At 36.6% G+C, this 19,855-nt stretch overlaps 17 non-coding genes across 17 annotated transcripts; all 17 read right to left on the bottom strand.

Annotated features, from left to right (window-relative positions):
- Positions 1-39: 39 nt before the first annotated feature.
- On the bottom strand, positions 40-121 carry TRNAS-AGA (transfer RNA serine (anticodon AGA)). Its single transcript has one exon. It is a non-coding gene; the product is annotated as a tRNA-Ser (tRNA).
- A 71-nt stretch (positions 122-192) lies between these two features.
- On the bottom strand, positions 193-274 carry TRNAS-AGA (transfer RNA serine (anticodon AGA)). The gene has a single exon. It is a non-coding gene; the product is annotated as a tRNA-Ser (tRNA).
- Positions 275-345: 71 nt separating this feature from the next.
- Positions 346-427, bottom strand: TRNAS-AGA (transfer RNA serine (anticodon AGA)). The gene has a single exon. It is a non-coding gene; the product is annotated as a tRNA-Ser (tRNA).
- A 71-nt stretch (positions 428-498) lies between these two features.
- Positions 499-580, bottom strand: TRNAS-AGA (transfer RNA serine (anticodon AGA)). The gene has a single exon. It is a non-coding gene; the product is annotated as a tRNA-Ser (tRNA).
- Positions 581-12,623: 12,043 nt separating this feature from the next.
- On the bottom strand, positions 12,624-12,705 carry TRNAS-CGA (transfer RNA serine (anticodon CGA)). Its single transcript has one exon. It is a non-coding gene; the product is annotated as a tRNA-Ser (tRNA).
- Positions 12,706-12,924: 219 nt separating this feature from the next.
- On the bottom strand, positions 12,925-13,006 carry TRNAS-CGA (transfer RNA serine (anticodon CGA)). Its single transcript has one exon. It is a non-coding gene; the product is annotated as a tRNA-Ser (tRNA).
- A 71-nt stretch (positions 13,007-13,077) lies between these two features.
- On the bottom strand, positions 13,078-13,159 carry TRNAS-UGA (transfer RNA serine (anticodon UGA)). The gene has a single exon. It is a non-coding gene; the product is annotated as a tRNA-Ser (tRNA).
- Positions 13,160-13,230: 71 nt separating this feature from the next.
- On the bottom strand, positions 13,231-13,312 carry TRNAS-UGA (transfer RNA serine (anticodon UGA)). The gene has a single exon. It is a non-coding gene; the product is annotated as a tRNA-Ser (tRNA).
- Positions 13,313-13,383: 71 nt separating this feature from the next.
- TRNAS-CGA (transfer RNA serine (anticodon CGA)) lies at positions 13,384-13,465 on the bottom strand. The gene has a single exon. It is a non-coding gene; the product is annotated as a tRNA-Ser (tRNA).
- Positions 13,466-13,536: 71 nt separating this feature from the next.
- TRNAS-UGA (transfer RNA serine (anticodon UGA)) lies at positions 13,537-13,618 on the bottom strand. Its single transcript has one exon. It is a non-coding gene; the product is annotated as a tRNA-Ser (tRNA).
- A 71-nt stretch (positions 13,619-13,689) lies between these two features.
- TRNAS-UGA (transfer RNA serine (anticodon UGA)) lies at positions 13,690-13,771 on the bottom strand. Its single transcript has one exon. It is a non-coding gene; the product is annotated as a tRNA-Ser (tRNA).
- A 71-nt stretch (positions 13,772-13,842) lies between these two features.
- TRNAS-CGA (transfer RNA serine (anticodon CGA)) lies at positions 13,843-13,924 on the bottom strand. Its single transcript has one exon. It is a non-coding gene; the product is annotated as a tRNA-Ser (tRNA).
- A 71-nt stretch (positions 13,925-13,995) lies between these two features.
- On the bottom strand, positions 13,996-14,077 carry TRNAS-UGA (transfer RNA serine (anticodon UGA)). Its single transcript has one exon. It is a non-coding gene; the product is annotated as a tRNA-Ser (tRNA).
- Positions 14,078-14,148: 71 nt separating this feature from the next.
- On the bottom strand, positions 14,149-14,230 carry TRNAS-UGA (transfer RNA serine (anticodon UGA)). Its single transcript has one exon. It is a non-coding gene; the product is annotated as a tRNA-Ser (tRNA).
- Positions 14,231-14,301: 71 nt separating this feature from the next.
- Positions 14,302-14,383, bottom strand: TRNAS-UGA (transfer RNA serine (anticodon UGA)). Its single transcript has one exon. It is a non-coding gene; the product is annotated as a tRNA-Ser (tRNA).
- Positions 14,384-14,607: 224 nt separating this feature from the next.
- Positions 14,608-14,689, bottom strand: TRNAS-CGA (transfer RNA serine (anticodon CGA)). The gene has a single exon. It is a non-coding gene; the product is annotated as a tRNA-Ser (tRNA).
- A 222-nt stretch (positions 14,690-14,911) lies between these two features.
- TRNAS-UGA (transfer RNA serine (anticodon UGA)) lies at positions 14,912-14,993 on the bottom strand. The gene has a single exon. It is a non-coding gene; the product is annotated as a tRNA-Ser (tRNA).
- Positions 14,994-19,855: the final 4,862 nt, after the last annotated feature.

Here is a 19,855-nt window from a genome sequence, read left to right as displayed (position 1 = left end):
CCTTTATATTCAGACTGATGTTAACCGATACAAAATGTACACAGCCGGTAGGATTCGAACCTACGCTCCCAGAGAGAATCTGATTTCTAGTCAGACGCCTTAACCACTCGGCCACGACTGCTGGTATGATCAGTAAAACTAAGGCATCCTGGTCCTTTATATTCAGACTGATGTTAACCGATACAAAATGTCCACAGTCGGTAGGATTCGAACGTACGCTCCCAGAGGAAATCTGATTTCTAGTCAAACGCCTTAACCACTCGGCCACGACTGCTGGTATGATCAGTAAAACTAAGGCATCCTGGTCCTTTATATTCAGACTGATGTTAACCGATACAAAATGTACACAGCCGGTAGGAGTCGAACCTACGCTCCCAGAGAGAATCTGATTTCTAGTCAGACGCCTTAACCACTCGGCCACGACTGCTGGTATGATCAGTATAACTAAGGCATCCTTGTCCTTTATATTCAGACTGATGTTAACCGATACAAAATGTACACAGCCGGTAGGATTCGAACCTACGCTCCCAGAGAGAATCTGATTTCTAGTCAGACGCCTTAACCACTCGGCCACGACTGCTGACGCGAAGAAAATACCTAAGTCATCATATTTCTTGCACATTCATTGTAATATTCATTGATAATGCAGAAAATACAGGCAGCCTTATATGCGGACAGTGTTTAGTGTAGAAACAGCACTCCGTTATAAAAATTCTTAAATGAATTAATACACTTACTTAGTTACTTACTTAATTACAAATGGCTTTTAAGGAACCCGCAGGTTCATTGCCGCCCTCACATAAGCCCGCCATCGGTCCCTATCCTGAGCAAGATTAATCCAGTTTCTATCATCATATCCCACCTCCCTCAAATCCATTTAATATTATCTTCCCATCTGAATTCGCCCATACGTGCTACACGCCCTGCCCATCTGGATTTAATGTTCGTAATTATGTCAGGTGAAGAATACAATGCGTGCACTTCTGTGCTGTGTAACTTTCTCCATTCTCCTGTAACTTCTTCCCTCTTAGCCCCAAATATTTTCCTAAGCACCTTATTCTCTAACACCCTGCTCCTCTCTAAAGTGAGAGTCCAAGTTTCACGACCCTAAAGAACAATAGGTAACATAACTATTCTCTATGCTAATAAATTGATATAATAAACTGATATATTGAAGCATTTCTCTTTGTTATGGACACATACAGTACATTGATCCGGAGCTGCGTTCGGGCTTGGGTTGGATCCTCCTTTGGACTTTGGTTTCTTCGGAGGTTTTCCCCAGCCGTGGGACTGAAGCCGGATGGTCTATGGCGAGTCCTTGGCATGAACCCCTTTGATTTGATTACCATCTTTGATTTGATTACCTGGTTGGGTTTTTCCGAGGTTTCCCCCACCGAAAAGGCAAATGCCGGGTAATATTTTGGCGAATCCTCGGACCTCATCTCATCTCACTACATCTCGCCAAAATGTAAAAAAATTGTACAAAATTGTAAAAATTGTAGAAAATTACTAGATTGTAAAACTATAAAAATTTGTAAAAATTGTAATTGTAATATTGTAAAATGTTGACATGTTCCACATCTTAAAGCTTCATTGCTCATGTAAGATCTATGGAATAAGATAAATGAATGAATGAATGAATGAATGAATGAGACCGCTGATCATAAATTGAAGACTGGATATGAAAGAAGGATGTAAGTGGAAAAGAGACAAACACGGGAAACAGAACTTTCTTGTGCAACGGTAATTAATATACTGTGAATTTTGCACAACTATGGAAAAAGGAAATTCTAGGCTTTTTTATGGCAAGTCTTCAATAGTGAATACCTCTGACTGAGGTTCTGATTGATACATCTATTATCAGGCAGTACAGCTCACTTGACGAGGAAGAAAAGCTGTTGCAGACATCTCAAGTCTGATTAGTGGAATATATTACTAGTCAGCGATGTATGCAATGGGGGGGAAAGAATCTGGCCACCCTACCTCATTATCTCCTGGCTTAGTTGGATAATGAGTACTGCTATATTGGTTTCACTTATGAGGTTCAAACCTGTCTTGGAACTGCTGACTAAACATATGAAAATTGTTAAAACTGAACAGTATGATTTTATACAGATCTACAGACCCAGAAATAAAATTTGGACCACCTGCAATTTCCAATTTCCGGTTTAACTTACTGCGTCCAAATTTTATTAAAAATAAAAAAATATGATTTTGTACGTTTTGAGACCTCAGAAACTCAAAAATGGGAAAATAAGTGCATGGTAACCTTAAACAAAAACAGACTTTCGGACATACTCTTTATATATAACAAAACACAGTTTCTGAAAACATATTCAACCTATTATTTTTTTCATTCCCGATAACTTCAGTATGTAGAATTTCTTCTAAAATTAAAAATTAGGAAAGCTGCAGGCAGCATTTTATATACGTCTTACTCAATGTATATATTAAACTAAAACTTTTCATCCTTTTATATGCTCAGTACATTTGACTCTTCAGTTTTGAATTTTCTAATCCAGCGTTAATCAAACTATGGTCCGCGGACCACCTGTGGTCCCCGAGGTCTGCCCTTGTGGTCCTTCAAAAAAGGAAGAAGAAGAAATAAAATTCAAACGAATTACATATCACTGTATAGCTGAAAATCTCAGAGTTTGGAAATGACAAATGGCAATCGCCTTTCACTTTTTTTCTCAGTATGACATTTTATGAAATGTATTACCCTATCCGTCTACCGACTTCCACTCTACTCTCAACAACAAAAGAGGGATTTAAAGCACTATGAACGTGGTGTTTCTTGCGATCTTTTCCCTGCACATCTGGCACCGCCCCTGTAACCAGCTAGGGACCACCCATATTCATAACAGAGGACCGAACCTTTTCATGTATTGATGACTTTTTTAATAGTTTTGCCGACACCCAGTCTGCACATTGAAATGGTCACGTACTGTACGTCGTACACCAATAATACAACTCTGAAGTCACAATTTGAAACTTATTTTCCAAGTAAATATGACGAATTTTCATGGGTTCGTGATCACTTTCATTGCGATATTGAAACTAACAAATTTTCATTGAGTGAAAGAGAACAGTTAATTGAACTCTTGAATGAGACCGAACTTAAAATGAAATTCCAACCGGAAGGTACTGTTAATTTTTGGACCACATCACAAGTGAAAAGAAAATACAGTGAACTGTACAATGGTGTTTTACATATTATAATTCAGTTTGTTTCTACGTATCTTTGTGAGAAAGGTTTTTTATCACTAACTCTAATAAAAAAAACAAAGTAGGCTACCGAAATCGACTCGATGCATGTGACAAATTTCAGACTTAAGATTACCAGAATACATCCAAATATAGAACAACTGTGCAAAAATCGGCAGGTTCATCCATCTCATTAACGTCAGTACCAAAATTTATTTTTTTTTTAGTTAATGAGTTAAAGATTATCCAAACTCTAATAGCATTATTAAAGAAACCAAAATTATTTTTCTTCTATTAACATTAGCTTAATTAATTAATATTAATATGAAATTAATTTAATTAAATTAATTTCACTTATTCTATTTTAAAATATAGGCCTACGTATATCAGTGCATCAGTTATTCATAGATTTCAAAAAGACATATGACTCGGTTAAGAGAGAAGTTTTATATGTTATTCTTATTGAATTTGGTATTCCCAAGAAACTAGTTCGATTAATTAAAATGTGTCTCAGTGAAACGTACAGCAGAGTTCGTATAGGTCAGTTTCTGTCAGATGCGTTTCCAATTCACTGTGGGCTAAAGCAAGGAGATGCACTATTACCTTTACTTTTTAACTTTGCTCTAGAGTATGCCATTAGGAAAGTCCAGGATAACAGAGAGGGTTTGGAATTGAACGGGTTACATCAGTTGCTGGTCTATGCGGATGACGTGAATATGTTAGGAGAAAATCCACAAACGATTAGGGAAAACACGGGAATTTTACTGGAAGAAAGTAAAGAGATAGGTTTGGAAGTAAATCCCGAAAAGACAAAGTATGTGATTATGTCTCGTGACCAGAATATTGTACGAAATGGAAATATAAAAATTGGAAATTTATCTTTTGAAGAGGTGAAGAAGTTCAAATATCTGGGAGCAACAGTAAAAAATATAAATGATACTCGGAAGGAAATTAAACACATAATAAATATGGGAAATGCCTGTTATTATTCGGTTGAGAAACTTTTATCATCCAGTCTGCTGTCGAAAAATCTGAAAGTTAGAATTTATAAAACAGTTATATTACCGGTTGTTCTGTATGGTTGTGAAACTTGGACTCTCACTTTGAGAGAGGAACATAGTTTAAGGGTGTTTGAGAATAAGGTGCTTAGGAAAATATTTGGGGCTAAGAGGGATGAAGTTACAGGAGAATGGAGAAAGTTACACAACACAGAACTGCACGCATTGTATTCTTCACCTGACATAATTAGGAATATTAAATCCAGACGTTTTAGATGGGCAGGACATGTAGCACGTATGGGCGAATCCAGAAATGCATATAGAGTGTTAGTTGGGAGACCGGAGGGAAAAAGACCTTTAGGGAGGCCGAGACGTAGATGGGAGGATAATATTAAAATGGATTTGAGGGAGGTGGGGTATGATGATAGAGACTGAATTAATCTTGCACAGGATAGGAACCGATGGCGGGCTTATGTGAGGGCGGCAATGAACCTTCGGGTTCCTTAAAAGCTATTTGTACGTAAGTAAGGAAAGCTGCAGGTAGTATTTTGTATACGCCTTACTCAATGTCTATATTAAACTAGAACTGTTCATCCTTTTACATGCTCAGTACATTTGCCTCTTTAGTTTTGAATTTTCTAATCTATTTCACTTATTTTTGAAATCATCAAACTCAGAATACGAACGCAAAGCGAGAGCCCAGCTAACCACGTACGGAGTATACACACCTAAAGTTCCATCGAGCTCCGCCTTGCATTAATTAACACTGATTTCCGGTGCCACAATTTGCCAGCAGCACTAACGTTTATGGTTTTAATTGAATGTGACTGGCATTCATTACTTTGTGTGTGACGTGCAGAGGGCAGCACTGATGGGTGACAAGGAAGTTTGAGTTGATCGGAAACGCCGTACAAATGCTGGATCATGTACAGGGGATAATGCAAACAAGGAATATAGATCCAGCATCGTCCATATTTTAAGTATGAATAGATTAGATAGGATTTCCCTTTGTTGTCCGACGAGTTTTTATTTTCTTTTCTGTTGCAAAGTAGAAAAGCACTCTTTGTTGTCTTAAAGAGTTAAACGGTGTATAAAAATTGCGATCGTTAATTATTTTCTCTCTCCTTTTTTTTTGGCCTCCCACCCCCTTTCTCTTCTTCAGAAATTAACTCTTTTGCTTTCATAAAAAATAGCGTTGTAAATTTCTAATGAATGAGAGCACACCATGCATAAAATAAGTTTCGGCCAGCCCTTAGTTAACCATGGCAACGTATTATAAAATGTGCGTCTTTTGATGTCATGTATTGCTCCCATTATTCTGCCTGGAAGTCATAAGACTTTTTATATATAAACGGAACCAGTATTTTATAGGGAATGTCACATGTCCATTAGCATAGTCTAGCTGTAGTGTAACAAGTCACTTTACAAGCATACTAGTCGTCGTGTATGTGGGTGAAAGGAAGGGGAACAGACGAGACTAAGTGGGACATATGAGAAGAAAAAAGGCACTTCTAACTTAAGCCATCACTAGTCGCTTCTAAATGTTCCTTTTATCTTTTCACGTAATGATATTATTATGATTATGATTATTATTATTATTATTGTTACTATTGAAATCTTGGTCTTCGATTTTAATTTTAGTGTCGTATTTTGAAAAATTTAAAATCTTTTATATGTCATTATTCTGTGATATTTTTGGTCATTAACTTTCAAGCCCTAGATATTACACTAAAAACTATTTATTTATTTATTTATTTATTTATTTATTTATTTATTTATTTATTTATTTATTTATTTATTTATTTATTTATTCATTCATTCATTGATTGATTTATTTATTGTTAATTTCACAATGCTATATTCTTAACCTAGTATGTTCACATAATATTTAATGCGTTGTATATTTTGAAGACTGTGTAATTACAGTTAACAATTTAATACAAATTATTTGTGATTAATTTTCTATATACAGTAGTACATTATTTGCCATCCCCGAACTCAAATATGTTACTTTTGTAGGTGTGATCCAGTTATAATTTATTAACACAACAATTGCTCACGTATATTATAATATATTCCTAATATAATTTAAGTATGATTTGGAACTTTAACGAAAAGGAATATGCATGGTTTGTAATTATTCCTGTATTGTGCTTTCGTGTTATATTTCATTATATATTTGTGTTTGTATTTGTACAGAGTGTCCCAAATTGATGTAAACACTCTTCGAAATACTATTTCACAGCTAAGATATCAGATAGAAACACGATGTTTGTGGTTTATGATTCAGAAGCAGTGGAAAGCGTGGAAACATGTTCATCTGTTTATAAACAAACATGGGGGTTCAATTATCGTTCGATGAACGTAAGTGCTTACTGAAATGTTATTGGAAAGTAGAGAAAGTTGTTGAGGGTCAACGACATTGGAGAGTTGAATTTGGAACACAACCACTAACAAGGTTAACTATCACATGAATCCGAGACAAGTTTTAAGTTGACGGAACGGTGCAAGATGTGTTGAAAGGGCGGTACGGAAGAAAGAGAAGTTCCACAGATAACGAGAGTGTTGATGCAGTCATGCAGGCTTTTGCACAATCTCCAAAGAAGTCAATGAGACAATGTTTTCGTGAGATTGGTATCAGCAAATCTAGTGTTCATCGAATTTTGCGAGTTCAAAAATGGAAGCTTCACATTCCGAGACTTGTCCACGCACTAAATGAGGACGACCCAGAGATGGATAGGACGAAGAGGAATTGCTGCGGTGTTCCCATCTCGATTTCCGAATTTAACCCTCCAGACTTCTACCTATGGAGAGCTCTAAAGGACACAGTGTACGCCACAAAACCACAAACACTGGAGGAACTGAGAGTTCAGATTGAACATGCCTGTAATGATATTCCATTAGCAACAATCCAGTTTTGGTATGTCGCTCTGTTGTACGTCGTTGGTGGGAGTGTACTGTGGCGGAAGGGGGCCATTTTGAACATGTACGAGCTTAAGGAATACAAAACCGCAAAAATCGTATTTGTGTCTCATCTAGTTCCTGAGAAATAGTGTTTCAAATTTTGTATACATCAATTTGGGACAGTCTGTATTCTCTGAATAATAATAATAATAATAATAATAATAATAATAATAATAATAATAATAATAATAATAATAATAATAATAATAATAATAATAATAATAAAATAATAATAATAATAATAACTCTTTTCAAATTTGATAGCAATGATGATTATGTTGACGATAATGATGAATACATATTTCATTATTTAAATAATTCTGTGTGAAAATCTAACAATAATAATTATAAGGGAACGAGATGTCAATGGAGATGCAATTTTCAGGTGAGCCTGTGTGTACAGATAGACTGATGGTTTGCCAGCAACTTGGCAGCACATGATGCTTCCCAATCAAGCAAACTGCCCTGCTCACGTACAACATCCCAAACAAAAGAAATGCTGGAGCCGTCAGCGAGGTAGATTGGATATCGGGATGTGTTCCAGATATTACTGCGAGTCCCTGGTCCCTGATGGCATATCACTCAATGTCTTCGCCCTCCCTCATCTTGAAATTCGTGGATTGGATATTAAGCATCTTACACGTTGACCCCTCGACCTGGGAGTTCTGATATCGTACCTGGTTCGCTGATGAATAGTTGGATTATTGAACGTGCTCTGAACTTGGAGATTGCTGCTGTTTTGTGCAACTCCCTCCAGCCCTCAGCTAGCCTCTGTAACGCTCTGTCTTGCACAAACCTTGAGACCAATAACTGCACTCCCATTTCTTGCTAAAAAATAAAGATTATTAATTACGAAAATGTTACGCTCTCTGACGGATTTTAATCTAATTTTTATTTATTTACTTATTTCTTTATTTATTGTTTGTTTGTATTTTTATTAATTAATTAATTTATTTATTTATTTACTTATTTATTTATTTATTTATTTATTTATTTATTTATTTATTTATTTATTTATTTATTTATTTATTTATTTATTTATTTATTTATTTATTTATTTATTTATTTATTTATTTATTTATTTATTTATTTATTTATTTATTTATTTATTTACCGGTACAAGAGGAGAAGCGCGCTATTTATCTTCCATGCTGTGATGATCTCAGCCATAAATATAATATTCAAGATTGGAATGTCATTGGACTTATGTTTGGTGCGCGAGGAACAATTCCTAAATTTATATTGGAGATCCTCAGAAAATTAAAGGTTGCTGAAAAGACTCTTCAGAAAATTGCATCAACCATTTTAAAATGTTCATTGAACATCATCAATCACCATCTCTATTCATCTTTATAATATTCAGTGTATATTATTTATTTTCAATAAATTTTTTATCGTTTTGATAGCTACCACATCTTGTCGCAGAATATTATTTTTTTTTAAATTTCGTTATGTATTTTTCTAACATTAATATAATTTACATTTTCTTTTTTGTTAATTTGAATTGATTAGGATGCCGATATTTTAAATCCAAGATTTGGACGGCTACCATTTCGACATACTACGTTATTTATTTATTTATTTATTTATTTATTTATTTATTTATTTATTTATTTATTTATTTATTTATTTATTTATTTATTTATTTATTTATTTATTTATTTATTTATTTATTTATTTATTTATTTACTTACTTATTTATTTATCTACTTACCTATTTATCTATGCATTTATTTATTTATTTAATTATTTATTTATTTATTTATTTATTTATTTATTTATTTATTACCAACTTACATTTAAAAGGGAGATGCACTCAGTAAGTCCCAAGAAATTATGTCTAATGACAGAAGATACAATAAAATGAATCTAATGGCAATAGGTCTAAAAAATTGGGTTTAACATGTTTTGGGTCTAATTGATACATAGGACTAATGGGAATTTAGTCCAATTGTATGGTGTACAATTGTTATGTAAGCCTGAAGACTACCACATGTCTGACCGTGAAACGATCGGGTCCGGGTTCAAATCTTGATTGGGAAAAGTTAACTGACTGAGGTTTTTTCCGGGGTTCTCTCTCAACCCATTAAGAGCAAATGCTGGGTAACTTTCGGCGATGGACCCTGGACTTATTTCGCTGACATTATCACCTTCATCTCATTCAGACGCTAGATAACCATTGTATTTGATAAATATATTCGTAAAATAACCAATTAAAGAACAAGCTAATAACCTTACAAAAGACAAGAGTAAGAAGAACTAAATAAAAATATCTGTACAAGTAAAAATACCTAATTGAATTAAAAATATCTACATCAAAGAAAAGTAAATAACATCATAAAATATATTATCATTCTGACTCTTTTACCATGAAAAAACGAAAGAAAAATTAAACGCCTTTCGTTAAAAAGCAGCTCTTCTATGTCAGCTACCGTCACTTTTTGTCCACATGGCAAAATCCATTACTTTTCGTATGATGTAGTAGCTGGATATTCCCCGTCCACAGAGTGGAGTAACGGTTAGTATGTCTGAACGTGAAATGAGCGGGTCCGGGTTCAAATCCTGGTTAGGATGAGTTACCAGGTTGAGGACTTTTTCCAAGGTTTTCCCTCAACCAATTAAGAGTAAATGCTGGGTAAGTTTCAGCGCTAGACCCTAGACTCATTTCGCTGGCATTATCACATTCATCTATTCAGACGCTAGATAACCATAGCAGATGATAAAGCGTTGTAAAATAACCAATTAAAAATAAAAATTGGGTTTCCCAAACGTGATTGCACATATGGATCGACGGATCCTTGATCTCCAGAGAACAAGGTGCCGATGCAGGTGTTACGTGCTGTGTCTTGTCTCTTTATAGATCTCTTGGATATGGAACAAAAAGTTTTGATGGAGAAATCATTGCAATAAGTGAAAATCTCAGGAATCTTCTATGCCACATCAATAAATTTAAGAATGCAGTTATATTGTCAGACTCCAAAGCTGCCATTCTATCAATAGTCTCCAAACACACACCTTCATCTCAAACAGCAGAAATAACTAAAATGCTCTCTCAATTAATATCACTCAATAAAAGAATAATTGTATTCCAATGAATACCATCCCATTGTGGAATCCTGGGAAACGAGAATGCGGATGCTTTAGCAAAGAAGGGCAGCACTGCTACTTACAGACCTGTTACTAATTATACGTATTACTCTGTAAAGAGATTTATTAAATCTACATACTTAGACTTCAACAAACAAAATTTGATAATACAATCTCAAGGGAAAAAACAGAACACTCTGCATTATAATCCACTGTTAATTCCCGATTTACCACGAAAATCGTCTGTAGCTGCATTTAGATTGGCAACAGGCCATGACTGTTTGGCCGAACAAACACCTGCATAGAATTGGAATATATCAGTCCCCTAACTGCTCATTGTGCAACTCAAACCAAGAAATGGATTCGGAACACCTCAAAATCTGTGCTTCAGTGGCTGACTATGATAATATATTTGAAAAATATTGGATTGCAAGAGGTCAAATGACTTTATTGTCAAACGCCTGGCATTAGAAAACAACAACGACATATGGATCGTGAACGCTTTCTGGCCGTACATAGGAGCACATTTGTAATTTGTATTTAGCCGCAAAAATGAAACCCTTTGATTTAATGTGATACACTCACATGTGCCTATTTAATAGGAGTTATTAAAAAGATGCAACCAGATCTACTTTTGTAGTGACTCGACTATCGATAACTCGAATGAGTCATATGGACAGCCACGGACATGCACGCAATAGCGACTGTTCAGTCACAGGGTAGCAGCAATCAAGAGTATTGTGTACAGTGGATGGGCATCGTGCCTCACTTGAGAAATAATGCCTCACTGACCTTCACAGAGCTTATCGCTCTGAGTGACATCATCTTCACAGTCCCCGTTCCTCCCTCACGTAACTCCTAGGCGTGGGCAGGTTCTATATCTGTTTCATAAGCAATATCAGTGGTGGCATAATGGCATTATCAAAGCAGTGTGTACGCGTTAGAAAGCGATTATTTCATGAGAAATGGGAGGAAGAGTTTTTCTGCTGTTTAGAAGGGGAGAACATACGATGTATGTTATGCTCGAAAATCCTACTAGGCATTAATAAATTTAATATACAACGACATTACTCCTTATGTCATAAAGAACATGCTGAATTAGAAAGTAAGACAAATTAAATGTTATTTTTCGTACTATTCCGAAGAAAATTTATGATCTTACCATTTGCATAGTAGGCTATACTAAATACGACATTATACCTTAAACACGCTGCATTAAAAGGTACGAGGAATTAAATGTTGCTTGTACGTATTATTTCCAAAATAAATTTATAAAAAAAATATCAAATGTACGTAGAAAACGAAATATGGTTTTCTGAAATTATTTTAGGTCGAGAACGTGCAAATCTATTAAGTAATCTTGATAAACGCCAGAATATTCAAGAAAATAAACGTAGACAACGTGATGGAATATTATTGGCTAGTTACGCAATTTCTCGCCTGTGATTTAAATCAATTCAATGATGGAGAAGCAGTAAAGAGGTTTATGATTAAAGCTGCCGAATTAATTTGCCAAATTGAATAAAAGTTTTCGAGTCTCTCACGTTAACCAAGCGCTTTCCTAATAATTCGCCACTGAACGCCTTAGCGATTACGAAAGGTGACGCAGATCACAGCAGTTTATATTTCCCATCCTACTCTGCAGCCTCCTCTCCTAGTAAACAAACTATTTCAAATCGAGTGCCTCACGTAACCGAAAATTGTGCCCATGTATTGTGTACACTGCCTAACGATACTGTTTTGAATAGTGTCGATAAACATGACTGATCACGAATCAAACGGTGATGATGCCCTTGTAAACAGTATGTTTGACACTGAGAGAATGATAATAGAGATAAAAAAGCTTTTTACATAAAGAAGTAAAAGAGAATAGTGACAGAAATTCAAACTGCAGAATAACATGTAAAATACTAACATTCCCTTCATAAATTTTGGCTTCAAATCTGATGCACCAAATAAAGATGTCTACGACATTCCCTTTGGCGCGGCACGTATGAAAGACAATGCAAGTGGTTTCAATGAAATCCATAATGACACTATACATAAACCAGCGTTAATTTTGTCGCAGTGCGCGCATCGCAGTAGATTGCTGCGATTGCAATTTTTCAGTCGCAGCGACAAATAATCGCAAAGACATTCATTACTTTTAAAAATATTACATCTAAGAAAGTCTGAAGTGTTGACGTCAAACAATATTATCAAGACGACATCATCTGGTTAGATTCGATTTCAAACCCAAGTTCTTACGGTAAATACACCTTCGAGACAAACGGCTCAACCACTCGGCCACGACTGCTATTATGTTTTATGAACCTTAGCCATCCTGGCCCTGTATATTCAAACTGATTTGAAGTGATAAAAAATGTACGCAGTCAGTAGGATTCGAACCTACGCTCCCAGAGACAATCTGATTTCGAGTCAGACGCCTTAACCACCCGGCCACGACTGCTGCTATGTCCTGTGCAACGTAGCCACGCTGGTCCTTTATATTCAAACTGATGTGAAGTGATACAAAATCTACGCAGCCAGGAGGATTCGAATCTACACTCCCAGAGAGAATCTGATTTCAAGTCAGACGCATTAACCACTCGGCCACGACTGCTGTTGTGTATAACTTACCCATGCTGGTCCTTTATATTCAAACTGATGTGAAGTGATACAAAATGTACGCAGTCGGTAGGATTCGAACCTACGCTCCCAGAGGGAATCTGATTTCGAGTCAGACGCCTTAACCACTCGGCCACGATTGCTGTTGTGTTCTGTGTAACTTAGCCATGCTGGTCCTTTATATTCAAACTGATGTTAAGTGATACAAAATGTACGCAGTCGGTAGGATTCGAACCTACGCTCCCGCAGGGAATCTGATTTCAAGTCAGACGCCTTAACCACTCGGCCACGACTGCTGCTACGTTCTGTGTAACTTAGCCATGCTGGTCCTTTATATTCAAACTGATGTTAAGTGATACAAAATGTACGCAGTCGGTAGGATTCGAACCTACGCTCCCAGAGGGAATCTGATTTCAAGTAAGACGCCTTAACAACTCGGCCACGACTGCTGTTATGTTATGTATAACTTAGCCACGCTGGTCCTTTATATTCAAACTGATGTGAAGTGATAAAAAGTTTACGCAGTCGGTAGGATTCGAACCTACGCTCCCAGAGGGAATCTGATTTCGAGTCAGACGCCTTAACCACTCGGCCACGACTGCTGTTGTGTTCTGTGTAACTTAGCCATGCTGGTCCTTTATATTCAAACTGATGTTAAGTGATACAAAATGTACGCAGTCGGTAGGATTCGAACCTACGCTCCCGCAGGGAATCTGATTTCAAGTCAGACGCCTTAACCACTCCGCCACGACTGCTGTTAGGTTCTATGTAACTTAGCCATGCTGGTCCTTTATATTCAAACTGATGTTAAGTGATACAAAATGTACGCAGTCGGTAGGATTCGAACCTACGCTCCCGCAGGGAATCTGATTTCAAGTCAGACGCCTTAACCACTCGGCCACGACTGCTGTTACGTTCTGTGTAACTTAGCCATGCTGGTCCTTTATATTCAAACTGATGTTAAGTGATACAAAATGTACGCAGTCGGTAGGATTCGAACCTACGCTCCCAGAGTGAATCTGATTTCGAGTCAGACGCCTTAACCACTCGGCCACGACTGCTGTTGTGTTCTGTGTAACTTAGCCATGCTGGTCCTTTATATTCAAACTGATGTTAAGTGATACAAAATGTACGCAGTCGGTAGGATTCGAACCTACGCTCCCGCAGGGAATCTGATTTCAAGTCAGACGCCTTAACCACTCCGCCACGACTGCTGTTAGGTTCTATGTAACTTAGCCATGCTGGTCCTTTATATTCAAACTGATGTTAAGTGATACAAAATGTACGCAGTCGGTAGGATTCGAACCTACGCTCCCGCAGGGAATCTGATTTCAAGTCAGACGCCTTAACCACTCGGCCACGACTGCTGTTACGTTCTGTGTAACTTAGCCATGCTGGTCCTTTATATTCAAACTGATGTTAAGTGATACAAAATGTACGCAGTCGGTAGGATTCGAACCTACGCTCCCAGAGGAAATCTGATTTCAAGTCAGACGCTTTAACCACTCGGCCACGACTGCTGTTATGTTATGTATAACTTAGCCACGCTGGTCCTTTATATTCAAACTGATGTGAAGTGATAAAAAGTTTACGCAGCCGGTATGATTCGAATCTACGCTCCCAGAGGGAAGCTGATTTCAAGTCAGACGCCTTAACTACTCGGCCACGACTGTTATTATGTCCTGTGTAACGTAGCCACGCTGATACTGTATAGTCAATCTGATGTGAAGTGATACAAAATGTACGCAGCCGGTAGGATTCGAACCTACGCTCCCACAGAGAATCTGATTTCGAGTCAGACGCCTTAACCACTCGGCCACGACTGCTGATATGTTCTGTGTAACGTAGCCACGCTGGTCCTTTATATTCAATCTGATGTGAAGTGATAAAAAATCTACGCAGCCGGTAAGATTCGAACCTACGCTCCCAGAGAGAATCTAATTTCTAGTCAGACGCCTTAACCTCGGCCACGTCTGCTGCTACGTCCTGTGTAATTTAGCCATGCTGGTCCTTTATATTCAATCTGATGTGAAGTGATATAAGATTTACGCAGCCGGTAGGATTCGAACCTACGCTCGCTGAGGGAATCTGATTTCAAGTCAGACGCTTTAACCACTCGGCTACGACTGCTGTGACCTTTTGTGTAACTAAGCCATCGTGGTCCTTTTTATTCAAACTGATGTTAATTTTTAAGTGATAGGAAACGCAAGCAGCCGTAGGATTCGAAAAGAACTCGTATAAAAAACTCCCCTTCATATGAAATTGAGTCTGGTGATCTCTCTATTAAAAGGCCAGTAGAGCGATGTGCTGACCATATCATCTTCCTCTATTCATAGTGTTTAAGTCCTTAAGGCGTGAGAATTCTACGTCCTCACCTTCTCTATTTCAATTTTAATATTAGCAACCCAAAATTCAAAATGGTGGCAGTTTACTGTGCAGTGCTGAAGCGTTTCCCTCATAACTCACAAACTTGTTAACTTTTTCATCTTTTCTCTCTTTAATTTTATTGCTGAAACTCATGTTTACAATATCATGCTCTTTCAACTACATTCCTTAATAAATAATATATATTTTTATTTTGTTTTAGAAGAAAGTGCTGATACTTGACCATTTTTTAAAATGAATTTATTTTTTGTCAGATAATCTATCAAAGGCAGAGAAGTAATCTTGCATCATATTGTAGATATAGCATACCTAAATACAAAAAATTTTCATCACAGTATGTTGGATAGTTTTTGAGTTATGTGGGAAATACTTCATCACTGCACAGTGAAATGAATTTTGAAAAAAAAAAAAAAAAAAAAAACAAAAAAAAAAAACACAAAAAAAGTAAATACTTTTCTTAAAATCGTAAAGATATTTTTTTTCATATAGCAGAAGGACAGTGTTTTACACATACCAATTTTCATTATTGAAGACGACATAGTAATGGAGGAAAAAATGTTGAATATTTCCAAAATTTTACTGCTGTAAGATGTAGGCCTACCTAACCCCTTAAAAGAGAAAAAAAAATGAATTTAAGTTGAAATATAATGTTCTCACATCAACAAGGAAGCTACGGGAGTTTCGGCCAACTTGATAAAAAACGTTTTGAAGGAAGAGGCGGTGTCATGGTCTACCACACTTCGAGTCCGACTAGTGTAACCCGGCCTAGCGAGCTGCTCGTATAGTGATGACGTCTCCCCCTCCATGGCCTCGTGAGTATTGGAAAAGTCGAAGGTCTTTTTGTAGCTGGTCGAGCTATAGTTATGTGGGAAACGCTTCATCACTGCACAGCGAACAGAATTTTGAAAAAAAGAAATGTAAGGTAATTCCGGGAGAGATGCCCCACTTAAGGTTTTTATCATTTAAAAATTAAACAAACCAAAGCAGATACTTTATTCATGTGTTATAGGCATGTGACATACATTAAAGGTTTATGTAAAATATGAAACAATCGATAATTCGTACACAACAAGTGACAAAATAAAAATTAATCAGATACGATATCACTGTAATATACACACATATAGGGGAGAGATGCCCCGCTGTGGTAATTCCCAAATTAAACTATTAATTTGATAAATAACACTCTAAATAATGTTGCTTATTTTATTTTTCCAATAAGTTCATATTATGAGCTCGTTTTTCAGTGCGACCACTCATATGGCACTTAGCCCACATGCTGTGCAACTTCTTGCAGGAAAGTCACTGAATCCAAACAACAACGTCCTTCATTTGATAAAATTTTCAAGGCACTCAACAAAGTAGGAACTATCTACTTTGTTTCATTTGACGACACTCTCTTCATATTTTCTCCAAAAGTGTCTTCTATATCTACTAGATTTTGAAGAATTTGACTTTGAGCTTTTTGGAACTGGGAGGGTTTCAAAGATGGTGTTTCCATTTTTATCTCCACCTGTAACGCATTCTACCGATCGCTTTCTTTTGTTCACAGCAAAAGATATTGCTGGCACATAGTTTATTTCATGAAGGGATTTGAAAGGAGTATCTGTTTTCATATAGCAGAAGGACAATGTTTTACACATACTAATTTTCATTATTGTACAAGATACAGTAATGGAGGAAAAAATGTCAACTATTTCCAAAATTTTACTGCTCTAAGCTGTACCTAACCCCTTAAGCAGCCTATGAATATTACGATAGTCTGAAATAAGAAGAAATAAAATCAATTTCTTTTCTAATCACATCAGAAATGCTGGAAACATTTATTATTATACGGAGATAACTAAATAGGTTTTTTGCGCCATCACAATAATTCCTCATATTTGGAGTAATCAGGAAGTAAAAAAAGCTCTCTGTAGTTCTTATTCGAGAATGTGAAATTGGTTACAATGAAAAGAAGTGAAAGTTGAAAGACGCTATCCGCATTAACGCCACTTATGCTTCCCGCTTTCCTGCATGTATGAACGTAAATGAAAGTAGACTAATGTGGTTGTTGTATGTGACGGTATGGGGTTGAGGAGTGCGAAAGAGAGGGAGGGTTAAAAATGAGAATTTAGTGTTATATAGTGACGAGAATAGAAAGAGACAGACGTTGGTCTGCCACCGAGTTTTCTACTAGATGGGTGTGTTAGTTCATGCGTGCTGGAATTTATAATTATTATAACCGGGTCTGTCTGCATCTATGCCTCCCTCCACATTTTCGGCAAGAGCGGACTATATGTTGTATTAAGCTCCCTCAGTCACTTTCTTTACAGCTGTCTTTTTTTCAAAGAGAATACTAAAATGTTTGATCATTTGGGCTTAAATATATTTGCAACCTCTTGACAAAGCTTAACAGACAGTTTGAATTACGTAATTATTGACAAAGTAATTTTATATAGAGATATCAATAACAAATGTACAGTAGGCCTATAATGTTTAGTAAGCAAGGTAATAGTAATTTTCCGATAGTCAATATACAATGTAATATAATATAATGTTTATTATAACATTCAGTCTAAATACCAGTCAAATTTCTTTCTGATGCCGATGTTCTCATTAAAACCACATTGAAGGAAATACTCCAGCTTCCCACCGACACACCAGACAACATGCCTTACGCTGACAGAAAATACAAGGGTTTGGGACTATTTAAATCTAGCTGGAAAGCTTTTTTGCAGCATATCAATGCATGTCAGAGCTTACAACGATCCCAAAATATCCATGTAAACGCTTGTCGCAACTTGTCTAATGAAATTGGGGTTTGTTTAAATAAACTTGGACTTCAAAACATCTCTTCTGATTCACTTCAAGTGAAAAAACTGAGACAAGAGTTCAGGGAGCGAGCATTTAAATCTCGGTGCTCTTTAAATCAGAAAGGGAAAGGCGTCATCCTCTATAAAAAGTTCACTCCCGCCAATAAATGGATCCGACAACCTGATCGCCTCACTAACAGTGAATGGAGACAAGCTCTTAAAATGACAGCTAATGTTTGTCCGCTGCGTGCTATACCAGGAAGGTCCCGAGACGGAAACCACTGTCGTCGTTGCGTCAGTGAGATTGAAACTCTTGGCCACGTTTTGGGTGCCTATCCTTTCAGCGAGACACTGCGGAACTCTAGACATCACAGAATCAGGTCCATGACTGCCGAAGCCTTGAGGAAGAAAGGTCTCACTGTGCACGAAGAAGTCCATGGCATCTCTCAAGAGGGATCCTGTCGGCGAATTGACATGCTTGCCATTCCACCAGGCTCTACATCAGCATACATTATCGACCCGACAGTCAGGTTCGAGGCACAGGAACAACAGCCTGCTGACGTCCACGCAGAAAAATGCAGAATTTATGAGCCCACAGTTCCATTCTATTTGGAGAAATATCACCTCATCTCCATTGAAGTAGTTGGGCTAATGGTTGGCGCTAGGGGCAAAATACCTCGCCTCTTTGCCAGTTTCTGCAAGAAGTTCCAGCTGAACAACGACTTCATTCGTGATGTTTCCCTTGCCGCTATCAGAGGATCACTTGCCATTTTAAAATACCATCTGTACTTTGTTTCCTAAAAAGGGATACTTTTTCTCGAATGTCTAATCCGTTTGTTTACTATGTTTAGGCCTGTTATATGCATGCTATTATCTTTCCTGTACTTAATTTTCCCTTTTGTTCGTTCTCCTCATTTCTCTTTTGTGGTCTGTTTTTGTTTTCACTCAATATGTTTATAATGCTTTGTCCAATGAGGCAGTCCCGTTATTGGGAAAGCTGAAAGAGTGTCTTTCAATGTGTAATACGAGTAATATACGTGAGAATAAATACATAACATTAACATATCACAATATCAATACTCACAAAATTGCAACTTCATTCAGAAAACTGAAATACAAGATAGCATACAAAACAAATAACACAACACAGAAATATCTAAATAATCACATTAAATATTCAAATAAATAAATTCAACTGGAGTTTACAAACTAAAATGCAATAGTTGCCCACATTTTTACATAGGACAGACAGGAAGATCCTTTCATACCAGATCTAATGAACATATTAAAGCTATAACCAAACCCTACATCACATTACGCAGAACGCATTATCAACAATAATCATGACTACAGTAATATAGAAACAGATATGGAAATTTTACACATCACACCAAAAAGTTCACAGTTAAACATCTTAGAACAATACGAAATATATAACCATACAATAACATACCCACAACATATACTTAATACACAATTACAGTTCAATACCCACACATTATTCGATGTCATTATACGTCATAACACACAAACAACCAGCCCCCACCATAAGAGCAACACATCCCCACCCCTACAACTGACGAATGCACATAGCAGAATTCAAGATCACCAGTAGTTCAGGAGACACTGATGAAGACGTAACATCACGTCGAAACGGGCCGTCTGTCCAAGGTATATACCTTTTTTAAAAATTTTAACACTTTTTAACGTGTGACTAAACAATTTTATGTTTTAACAAACAAAGTGTTAACGTGAACTAGAATCAATGACTTATTGTAGTTTAAAAAACATCAACAACACTTACAAATGTAA

The sequence above is a fragment of the Periplaneta americana genome, chromosome 6 (assembly GCF_040183065.1).
Source record: "Periplaneta americana isolate PAMFEO1 chromosome 6, P.americana_PAMFEO1_priV1, whole genome shotgun sequence".
NCBI classification, from domain to species: domain Eukaryota; kingdom Metazoa; phylum Arthropoda; class Insecta; order Blattodea; family Blattidae; genus Periplaneta; species Periplaneta americana.
The sequence above is the reverse complement of the archived record's forward strand: the minus strand, read 5'-3'. Positions and strand labels throughout refer to the sequence as shown.